Source organism: Fukomys damarensis, unplaced genomic scaffold (assembly GCF_012274545.1).
Source record: "Fukomys damarensis isolate Sample0158 unplaced genomic scaffold, DMR_v1.0_HiC HiC_scaffold_17, whole genome shotgun sequence".
NCBI classification, from domain to species: Eukaryota; Metazoa; Chordata; class Mammalia; order Rodentia; family Bathyergidae; genus Fukomys; species Fukomys damarensis.
In genome coordinates, this window is record NW_022900929.1 from 12,772,368 (window position 1) to 12,782,704 (window position 10,337).

The 10,337-nt window shown below is 41.2% G+C and overlaps 1 long non-coding RNA gene across 1 annotated transcript in view; it reads left to right on the plus strand.

The window, feature by feature from the left end:
- Positions 1–10,337, plus strand: part of LOC117286515 — a 75,850-nt gene that overhangs the window by 44,869 nt on the left and 20,644 nt on the right. The window contains exons 3-4 of the long non-coding RNA XR_004517673.1: positions 1,694–1,826; positions 3,242–3,356. This is a non-coding gene — a long non-coding RNA (uncharacterized LOC117286515). The remainder of the gene's footprint in view (positions 1–1,693; positions 1,827–3,241; positions 3,357–10,337) is intronic.

Here is a 10,337-nt window from a genome sequence, read left to right on the forward strand (position 1 = left end):
TTTTTTTTTTTTTTTTTTTTTTTTTTTTTAGAGAGTCCTTAATGCCTGAGCGTGTAGAACATTCTGTGGTAGGAAACATGCCTGGAATGGAAAGGACAACTATGCAGGAAGTTTGTGCATCCATTTTATACATCCCACAATTTGTGGTTATGAGAGAATCAGAGGTATTCAGAGCAAAGACATTATCAGGCGTGGCTCCTGGGGAATATAAACCAGTTGTCTGGTATGGAAGTGTCAAGCTCCCACTGGGGAAACATTAGGCAAAATCAGACATAACAGGAGCATATTTAGTCCTGTAATGTCATCTAAAGACCACAAAGCATCTGTGATAGGAGAAGTTCAGATTCCTTTTTGATCTGCTTCAGTTGAGTAATCACCACATTATTACAACATTCAGGGACTCCAAGAGTCTGAGATGGTACAGATGTCATCTCAGCAAATGCTTGGTCTTTGCCTCTGTATGGGTTAATTTAACTCTTCAAGCTTCATATTCCTCATCTGTCAAATGGATGATATCGGGATATTCTTTATAAGATTTTGAGGATTAAATGATCATGTGGGACAAATGCTTGGCATAATGTCCCACACTCAGAAAGTCCTTGGTGGACGATAAGAGCCGTCATCAGCACCAGTCGGTAGGTATTGAGGCCACTCCTCTGTGTCAATATCCTATCTCCTGTTCCTAAAATCAGTGTAGAGGGACATGCATTATACTAAAAGATCTGGAAGGCAAGAGAAAGAAGAAATGTTTCAGTTCTGAGCCTGAGACTCTGGATGCATGGGGAAAACTTCATGGCATAAAGAGGTAGAATAGGCCAAAGAAAGGCTTCAAAAATAAAAACATTAATATTATTGTTTCTTTAGATCACTAAAATTAAAAAAAAACAACCACTGGATAGTGCAAGTGACTAACATGGTATTGTGGCTTAGCTCTAAGATGTTTCCCCAGAGCCTCAGGTGTTTGGAAGGTGATTGGATCTTGGGGTGCTACATCAATGGATTAGTCAGTCACCTGACTCTTTAAATGTTACATGCCCCACATCTATAAAACTGGAAAATCAATGGATTAATCTGAGTTTATGCCTGAATGTGGTGTCAGGAGGTGGGGCATGGGGGCATGACCTGGAACGGTATATTCTTGTCCTTGTCTCCTCTGATTGCTTTCTGCTTCCTGCCTACCAGAGCTAAATAGCTTTCTTCTGCCAGGCCCTTCTGCCACCCTGTTTCTGCCTTGGGGCCAGCCAAGTGTGGACTGAACCATGGGCCAAAAATGAATCTCTCTTCCTTTAACTTGGGTGTTGAATATTTTGCCCTGCTGAGGAGAAACCCAACTAATGTACATTGAAAACAATTGACTGAAGGAGTCCAACTCTCCATCTCTAGAGAGTAGCACTTCCCATGTGCCTTGCTTGGGTGCTACAGGACGTGCTACCCTAACTTGGTAAGCCCAGGTCTCTAAAATTGGAAGGTCAGTGGTATCTCCTTTGTGTCCTGGCTGTAGCAGTGAATGTTTAGCCTACACTAGTGTTCTTTTTAAGTATGTTCCCAGAATGACTATAGAGGACAAGATGGCACCACAATCACATGCTTTGGCAAGTCTTCCAGGCAACAGATAGCAGAATTGTCACTTCTAAGTGCTCACAGCCTTGCTCAGCCAACCCTTCCTTGTGCCTTCCTTCCCCCTCTTCCTCAGGGATGTGGGAGCCCTCGTGAGGACTTCTCAGCAAGCCAGCCTACATGCACTGTGATGACCTGAAAGCCCAGTCATCTGCAGACTTTGAAGGGAACATGAGTCACCCAACTCCCTAAATGTTACACTCTACAAGGTGAGTGCTACTGGTTTGCATATACAATAAGGCCTCCGCTATATATGATCATCTCTCCTTGAAAATTCTTAGTCACATATTAGTCAAACCACCCCCAAATCAGAGGAGTGAGCCTCCCTCCAGATTTTGCACATAACTTACGGAACCTCCTGAGTAAGCAGGGTTTGGTCACACCTCTTTGGCTGGGGGCAAGCGCATGACTGTATGGATGAATGTCCGTGAGACAGTGCCCTTGCCCTGTGCAGTCCCTTTCTCTGCCAGGCCCACCAGTAGAATTTGAAACTCTCTTGTCTTCCACCCAAGAAAATCTCAGGCCAGACACTTCTTTTTTTCAGTAGAAATTATTTTTCAGAGCAGTTTTAGGTTTTTAGAAAAATTTCTCCGGATGTATAACGTTCCCACACATTTCCTCCCTCTAGTTTTCCCTATTATTAGTGTGTTGTGCTGTTTTGGTACATTTGTTGCAGCTGATGTGCCAGTAATGAAAATGCATATTGTACTTTACATTAGGGTTCAATCTTTGGGTTATATATTTCTATGAATATTTACAAATGCATGATGTTTTGCATCCATCACTTCAGTAACTTTTATAGGGTTGTTTTTTACTGTGCTAAAACATTCTCTATGCTTTACCTACTTATTCTTTGCTCTCACACTTCAATCCCTGAAACCACGAATCTTTTTCTTAGATCTGATTTTGCCTCTTCCAGGATGTCAGTAGTTGAAATCATCCCAAATGGAACCTGCTTGGATTGGCTTCTTTCACATGACAATATGGTCTTTTTCATGGCCTGATAGCTTATTTTCTATTGCTAAATGGTATCTCATTGAACAAATGTATCATGGCTTTGCCATTCGCCTATTGAAGTATATCTTGGTTGCTACCAACTTTTGTCAATTATGAATAAAGCTTCTAGAAATATTAGTGTGTAGAGGAAGTTTTCTAAAGACTGGTTTCCTTAATAGGATCTTCAGATTGATGCTTGGTCTTCTAGTTTTCCTTAGAATGAATCAAAAATGGAATTTTAATCTTAAAACCTTAGTCATATGAGAGATGGTCTGATTAAGTGGGAAGGGTGATTTTCATCCTACAGGAGTTTATTTAACATTTCTGACCTGATGCTTACTCATCTGTTAAAGGATGACAACATAAAAGCTTAAAAATAGGTGTGAAGATGATTGTTAGAGTGTAGATCTAAAATGCTCCGAAAAAGTCTCATGTGCTCAGAGATGGGGATTTTGGAAGGGGATTGGACCATGGGGTGCTATACTCATCAGTGAATTAATCCATTGGTGAGTTCATGGCTGAATGTGCTGTTAGAAGATGGTGCTTGCCCACCTGGGTGCTTGAAAATTATTTTCTCTCTTATTCTGAAAATCTACCATTTTGCAATAACTCTACTTATACTGTGCAGTATTGCCTCCGTGCCTTACCTGAAATCTTCCATCAAGCACATGAAGAACTGAGACATGTTGCTGATTCCTCGTGGTCCTACAACCCAGCTTCACAGAGATACCTAGCCTCCTGATGTAAGTGCATTCAAGTGAAAAAAAACCACAAAGACCATATCTGAGCTCTTATTTCGTGTGGTCTAATGTGTACAGGGCAAAGAAATCCAGCAAAGCACACACATGTGTCATTCAACACTCAACTTGTAGAGGCTCAGGCAACTCCAGTCCGGTCACTGTGGGACATCTGAATAGCGTGCAGTGAATCAGATCCACAGGTACAAGTGTTTCCCCTAATCTCTTCCCTCCACTTTGTTACCCAATCTCCTTCCACACCAGCTCATTTTCTTGGCCTTTGTGTGATAAGCAATGGCCATTTGAACCTCTCCATGTATCTGTTGGCCTTTGGGGAGGGAGGTGACCACCAATAATTGGATCTGAGGCATTGCATGGTGCAGGGACACTAATATCCAATATGTTTATACCTCTCCCAGTGGAGGCTAACTCTGAGAGTATTGTCCTGGAATGTCTAAGGCTTTATGGTTTACAAATTTCTTAGGGCCCTGGGAGGCCAAATGCTTTATCTCAGTGGTTTTTCTCTGTGTGCATACATGTGCTTACACATGGGATTCCTGGGAAATTTATTCAGAATGCTTATTTTTACTTCCTAGTCCTGGAAATTTTGATTTGGTTGGTGGAGCCCAGGAATTTGAACTGTCAGCCAATACCTAGGTATCTTGGCGGCAGCTGGTCCCTGGGGTCAGATTTGGAGAAATGCTGGCCTCTGGTGAGGCTGAGGTGTCTGTGTGTGGATGAGCTGGTCCCCAGCCACAAGCAAAGTCTTGAGGCAAATCAAAATGGGGTCCATTCTGGGGAGCCAAGTGGGTGAGAGACACAGGAAAAGACAACCGATGTGAGAGCAGGGAATAATGCTGACATAGGGTGAAGTTGTCAAAAAGCCTAGTTTCCATGTCTGCAGAGGGCTGACTCTATCCATGCTGTCCTTGTACCTGGTAGGGGCAAAGTGAGACCACCAGCTTGCTTTGCTCAGGTTGATGGTTGCCATGATTTAAATAGATTGTTAGACCAATACTGAACAATCAATTGCAATTCTTATTATGTTTAAAGTATTTAAATGAGAATGTTCTGGCATGGTCCTGCTCCTTACCCAGAGTCAGATCATTTGAATTCAGAAGAGTGTGCATGTGTACACACGTGTGACTGAGAGTGCAAGGAACATGGAACAGGATGGCTTGATTCATGTTATGTCTGTGTGGTCAAGAGAATTTTGATTGTAAACAAAAATAAAAGCTTTGGAAAGGATAGTTCATTACTTCTTTTTGTTCACGTCTCTTTTTCTCTTGGGTCAGTCCAGCAAGTATTTATAGCTGAGCCTGATTCTTGAGAAAGTAGGCTCACAATGGAATGTTTGGACCCAGGAACTCAGGCTTAGCTGACGCTGGAGGGGCCAGAGCTGCTCTTGAACAGCTCCGTAAAGCCAGCTAATGAGGACTAATTGGGCCTTCCTGTGTGCCAGGCCAAGGGTAATTGGGCCTTGGATGCTGGCCTTTCATTTACTCCCCATTTAACATGAGCTCTTGGCTAATGCGTTTGGAGCTTAAACAGGGGTACATTTGAGGCAGTAGCCACATTCTTCCTTGTGTCCATCCTTCCTTCTGTGCTTCTTTCTTTCTTCCTTCCATCTGCCTTTCCTTCTGGCCTTTTGAGGGAGGCAGAGTGGCCTCTGAGGAGAGTTGTTCTGCCAATGCAGGACAAACATTCCTTGTTGTCTGACCCTCTCTCTAGGCATGATGAGGGGCAGCACTTAACAAGGGCCTCAGCCTCAGACTTGGAGTTGATAATCTGAATAGGGTGACTCTGTCCCTGCTTGGTGGCTCCAGCCACCCCTTCCAAGTCCTCTCAACAGAGCCGGCCAGATTCCCTGCCTCCCTGCTCCATGCAACAGCTGACAGGTCAGGGAGTGGGTCCTCGTGCATCCAGGGCAATGACCCAACCCTCGTGGTTTTCTTTTTTGCAACAAGCTGCCTGCTGGGCTCACTCAGTCTCTTCTTTCTGTCAAAAAGTGCTTAAATACTGCACACGGGAAAGCTGCTGGAGTGCATTTTTGGTGCTGTTTGCCTATTGCTGAGATGAGAAGGTTCCTGAGAATTAGTCTCTGGCTATTCAGTGCAACAGCACGGCCTCCAATGAGGTGAACAGCAGCTGAATGTATGTTTGTTTTTTTGTGCTTTAATGGGATTCCTCACAATGCACCCCACCTACACCTGGAGCAGGCTGACTTGACCTCTTATCTAGGACTCCTTGAGCCTTTCCATTCTGAAGTAATACGCACAGTTCCAAAAGTATGTGTGTGCACACACGGTGCACAGGGCGATTCCATCAAGGAATTCTCAAGGAATCTCCAGCCTCAGTTGTTTAGGGTTCACCGAGCTAAACTCTCACCTCCACCCTCGGCCTGGGGTGTTCCTATTTTGTCATAAATGTGACAGGTGATTTATAAGAACATAGATACATTAAAAAAATTTAACACCTTAAAAAACGAATACAACATCAAAATAGCAATTTTGTAGAATTTTAAGTTGGTGGCTAGTTTATTTTTAAATAATTGGTTCTAATACAATATTAATTAAGTCGTTAAGCAGAGGGCAGGATGATACATCAAGCATCAGTTAGAAGGCAACTTTCTGATTTTTGGAGACTTTGTATAGCCACTGTGGCTTGCACCATGCGCTACGCATTGTCTTCACCTCACCTGGAGGGGCTGCCCTGCCTGACATGCTCGCCGGCTGCTCCGACGTGAGCACGCCCCATGTTAATTAGATCTGGCTGCTCCAGCCTCAGAACTCTTCTGACAGGGTCAGCCCTTGGTGCCCCTCTCTGCCCGACGTGGCCACCCCATATCCTTCTCACCTGACACATGAACATTTTTGTTAACGTTTCCGCTTTTCCGGAGGCTACAGGACCCCTTGGAGAGGAATCAGGTCTCCATCATATGTGGATCCTTGAATACTAGCCCTACCCAGGGCTCATTAGAGATACTAAAAAAAGTATGTGGATGAGGCAATGAATGAGATGTTCATGTGGCTGTCCTTCCTAGGATAGTCATAAAATCCAAGTACTTTTCTTAAAAGTGTTTCTCCCTGTCACACTATTGGTAGAAACCTAGATTAGAAAATATTCTATATTAGGAAAGTCTAATATTCTAAGATAAATAAAACTAGGTTCTAAATCTGTTTCTGATGACCACTAGTTTGATATATTTAGACAGGTTGCTCATCTAACCCTGTTTCCCTATTGTAAATTGGAGATAACAACTCCTTTTGATCCTGGGAAAATTAAAAGTGCACCTATATATAAAACCATGAGTTTCTGGGCTGAGGGTGTGGCTCGGTGGAAGAATCCTCCTGCCTAACGTGAAGGAAGCTCTTAGTTTTCTCCCCAGCATTGTGAAAGCAAATAAAACAAACCCAATCTTAAATATAACAACATACAAAAAATTAGCTTCTTTGGTACATAGAAAAAGCATGAAAATACATTCACTTACTATTTTTTTATTAGCATATACATACCTGTCTTCATCTACAAAGGACACTGAGCATGATGTGACCTGTCCTAAATTATTCAGTGTTTGTAGTGGGGAATCAGCTATTGGCATTCCAGTATCCCACTTCTTTGTCTACTTTGGTGCTTTTCTGTCCATCTTCTCCATTGATATCCGGTCACCAGATGTTAGCATTCTCACTATCACACCTGCCGGTGACAAACCCCAGGCCCCACCGCATTGCTTTATTCCTGCAAATAAACATCTTTTTGGTGGCTTCCTCAGTTGCTTCCTGTCTCACTTCATCTCACTGCTGTCTTTATTTTCCATACATCCTCTCGATGCTGATTTCACAGAAAATAAAAAAGACAACAGGCAGTGTTATGTTGGTCTCTCCGCCTTTTAAACCTGTCCATGTCACCTCTTATGTCTCCAAGGCTGGTTTCTCCTCCATTCATTTAGGGTTTTGTTCCATCTGAAACTTTCTGCTTCTGCTTATCTCAGAATCTTTTCTCTCTCATATCACATGCAAAACTTCTTTAAAACTCCCTACCCTAAGATAGACTACAAAGAAGGCAAAATAATCTCTATTTAACCCTTGAATGCTACTGGCTTTACGCTCTTCCCGTCCTCACAAGCAGCTTACCTGAATCTTTTGCTTTCTTAACTCTACTTTCCTCCTCACCAAGATCTATTCTGTTTCTTTCTTTTTTTTATTTTTATTAGTACGCATTTGCAGTACATAACGATTATACTTATCATGGGGAGTTGGCACATGTACATAACACACCTTAATTTTTGTTTTTGTTTTCATCTCCTATCTCTCCCTCCCTCTCTGCTTCTTCAAACTCTCGGTCCCCTTCCCATTTGCAAAGGCTCTATTTTCATGATTTCCTTCAATTCTTTTGTTTTAATCCCCTTCCCTTCTCCTCGCCCCCGTCCTCCATCTCTTATTATTCCATCCACTTGAAAAAAATCTTTTTACATTTTATTGATCTATTTTCTGTTTTGCTCCATCTTTTTATCTATCTATCTATCTATCTATCTATCATCTATCTATCTTTCTATTTTTCTCTCATCTATCTCTATGTATTTCATCATCTAAGCAAAATCATGTAATATTTAAGCTTGTGTGTTTGATTTATTTCACTTAACATAATGGTCTCAGCTTGCATCCATTTACCCATAAATATCTCAAGTTTATCATTCTTTATAGCATAACAACACTTCTGATATGTACATGTTATTTATTTACATTTTTTAATTTAATTTATTTATCTGGATGTATGGACCATTTCCAGAATTTAGCTGTTACAGATTTTGCTACTATAAATATGAGTATGTGCACATCCCTGTAAGATGATGACTTTAACTTTTTCAGGATGATACCTAGAGTGCGAATAGTTAAATCAAATGGCATTTGTGTTTTAGTTTTTTGAGAAACCTCCATTCTGATTTTCATAGTGCTTGGACTAGTTTACATTCCCACCAACAGTGGTAGAAGAGTCCGTATTTCTCACCTCCTTACTAGGATTTGTTATTGTTTGATTCCTTGATATAGCCCTTTTTTCTTAAGTCAGATTGCATCTCAAAGTTATTTGAATTTGCATTTCTTTAATGGCCAGCGATGTTGAACACTTTTTTCATTGGCCATTGGCACTTCTCTTGAGAAGCATCTATTCATTTCAGATGTCCAATTTTTGATTGAGGTGGGGTAACCTGTTTGAGTTCTTTTTATATTCTAGATGTTCATCTCCTGTCCAAGAAATAGCTGGCAAAAATTTTTCCCATTCTGTAGGCTATTTCTTTAGTTGGTTGGTTCCTCTGCTGTGCAGCTTCTAAATTTGATATAACCCCATTTGTTGATTTCCAGTATAATTTCTTGTACCTGTAGGGTTCAGTTCCAAAAGTCCTTGCCTATGTCTTTAAGAGTTGTTCCTATTGTCATTCTAGTAGGTTCAGTGTTTGTGTTTTAAACTTTGGATCTTTGATATATTTTGATATTACTTTAGTACATGGTGAGATGTTCTATTTTGGTTCTATATCTCAATATTCTACTAAAAGTCCTCCTTCAAGTACTCTAATCCCTTTGTAATTACAAAATCTAATAACTTATCTCATCCCATGTAAGATCTTGACAGCATTTGTGGCACTTTTTGTACCTTTAATTTCTAAGAAATCTCCCCTTTCTTGATTTTCATGGTCCTGTGCTTTTATTAATGAATGTCTCAGCTACTCCCCCATTTCTCCAGGATTCTATCCACAGCTTCTCTTTTCCTAGACACGCACATGTCCAAGTGTTTCTTATTATTGGAATGCAATAGCTGTTACCTACAACTTAAAGGAGAAGAGGTTTATCCTGGCTCACGCTTTCAGTCCATGTTTACCTGGCTCTGAGGCAGAAAGGTCACTGTGGAAGGATCTGGTAGAGGAAAGCTTCTCGGGTCATGGTGGCCAAGAAACAGAGAGAGAAAGAAGGCAGCAGCTGGCTGGGAAGAGACACCATTGCATATCATACCCACAGTGACCTCTTCCAACCAGCAAGACAGCTATAAGGCCCCAAGATTCAGTTATCTTCACAAAGTCCTGCCTATCAGCAAAAGGCCCTTAGGAGATAGTCTCGATCTAAACCACCACAAGAGCCATCTCATTTGCTCTCAGACTGTGAGCTGGATCCTTGCATATACACTGTGCTTTACTTTTTTTGTGACCTTGGACAAATAGCTCTGTCTCCCATTGTCTCTATTTCCCTGTTTGCAATAAAGACTAATCCTGAAAGATTTGAAACTCACTGTATATTTGTGGCTGGAATGCAGTGAAGCACATCAGATTTGTAGCACAAAGGAAGCCCCTTCTCTGAGGATCGTCGTCTTCATCTGCCAACTTCACCTCCATCATTTCACTCTAGTTCTTTCTGCCCCTCTAGAGGAGAGTCACACTTTCCCCCATACAAACACTTTCTTTCTTGGAACATGGATTACATATGTCTGTGGATCTTTGTTTTCATGCCTGTCATTCCCTCTAAATTCCGAACTCCCTAATTCTTTATGATTCTGAATTCCCACATGAGGCATTCAACAGTCATAAAAGAAGTGAATTTAAATGAATCATTGATTTTTATTTTTATTAATGTATATTAATTGCATGTACTAAAAGGGTTCAGTGTGATATTTGCTCAGGAGCCATGAGGTACTCAAATCCTTCTCCCACTTGTCCTGTATCTTTTCCAGTGCCTAGTAATCAGTGAGGCTTTTTAATAAATAATGCACTATGTAAATTCATAAGATTCAAGGAAAAAAGGCCTTAAAGTCTATGCACTCAGAGCTGATTTTGCTTCAAAACACTGAAATTTGAATACCTGTATTTAATGATGAGAAGAGTGCAAATTTTCCAACTAACCTGGGAATGTTCACCAATTAAAGGGCTATTCCAGTTGTAGTTTCAGAAAGCCTTCTGGAGTTAATTGTATGCTCTTCTCTAGCAGTTGCACAGCTATCGGT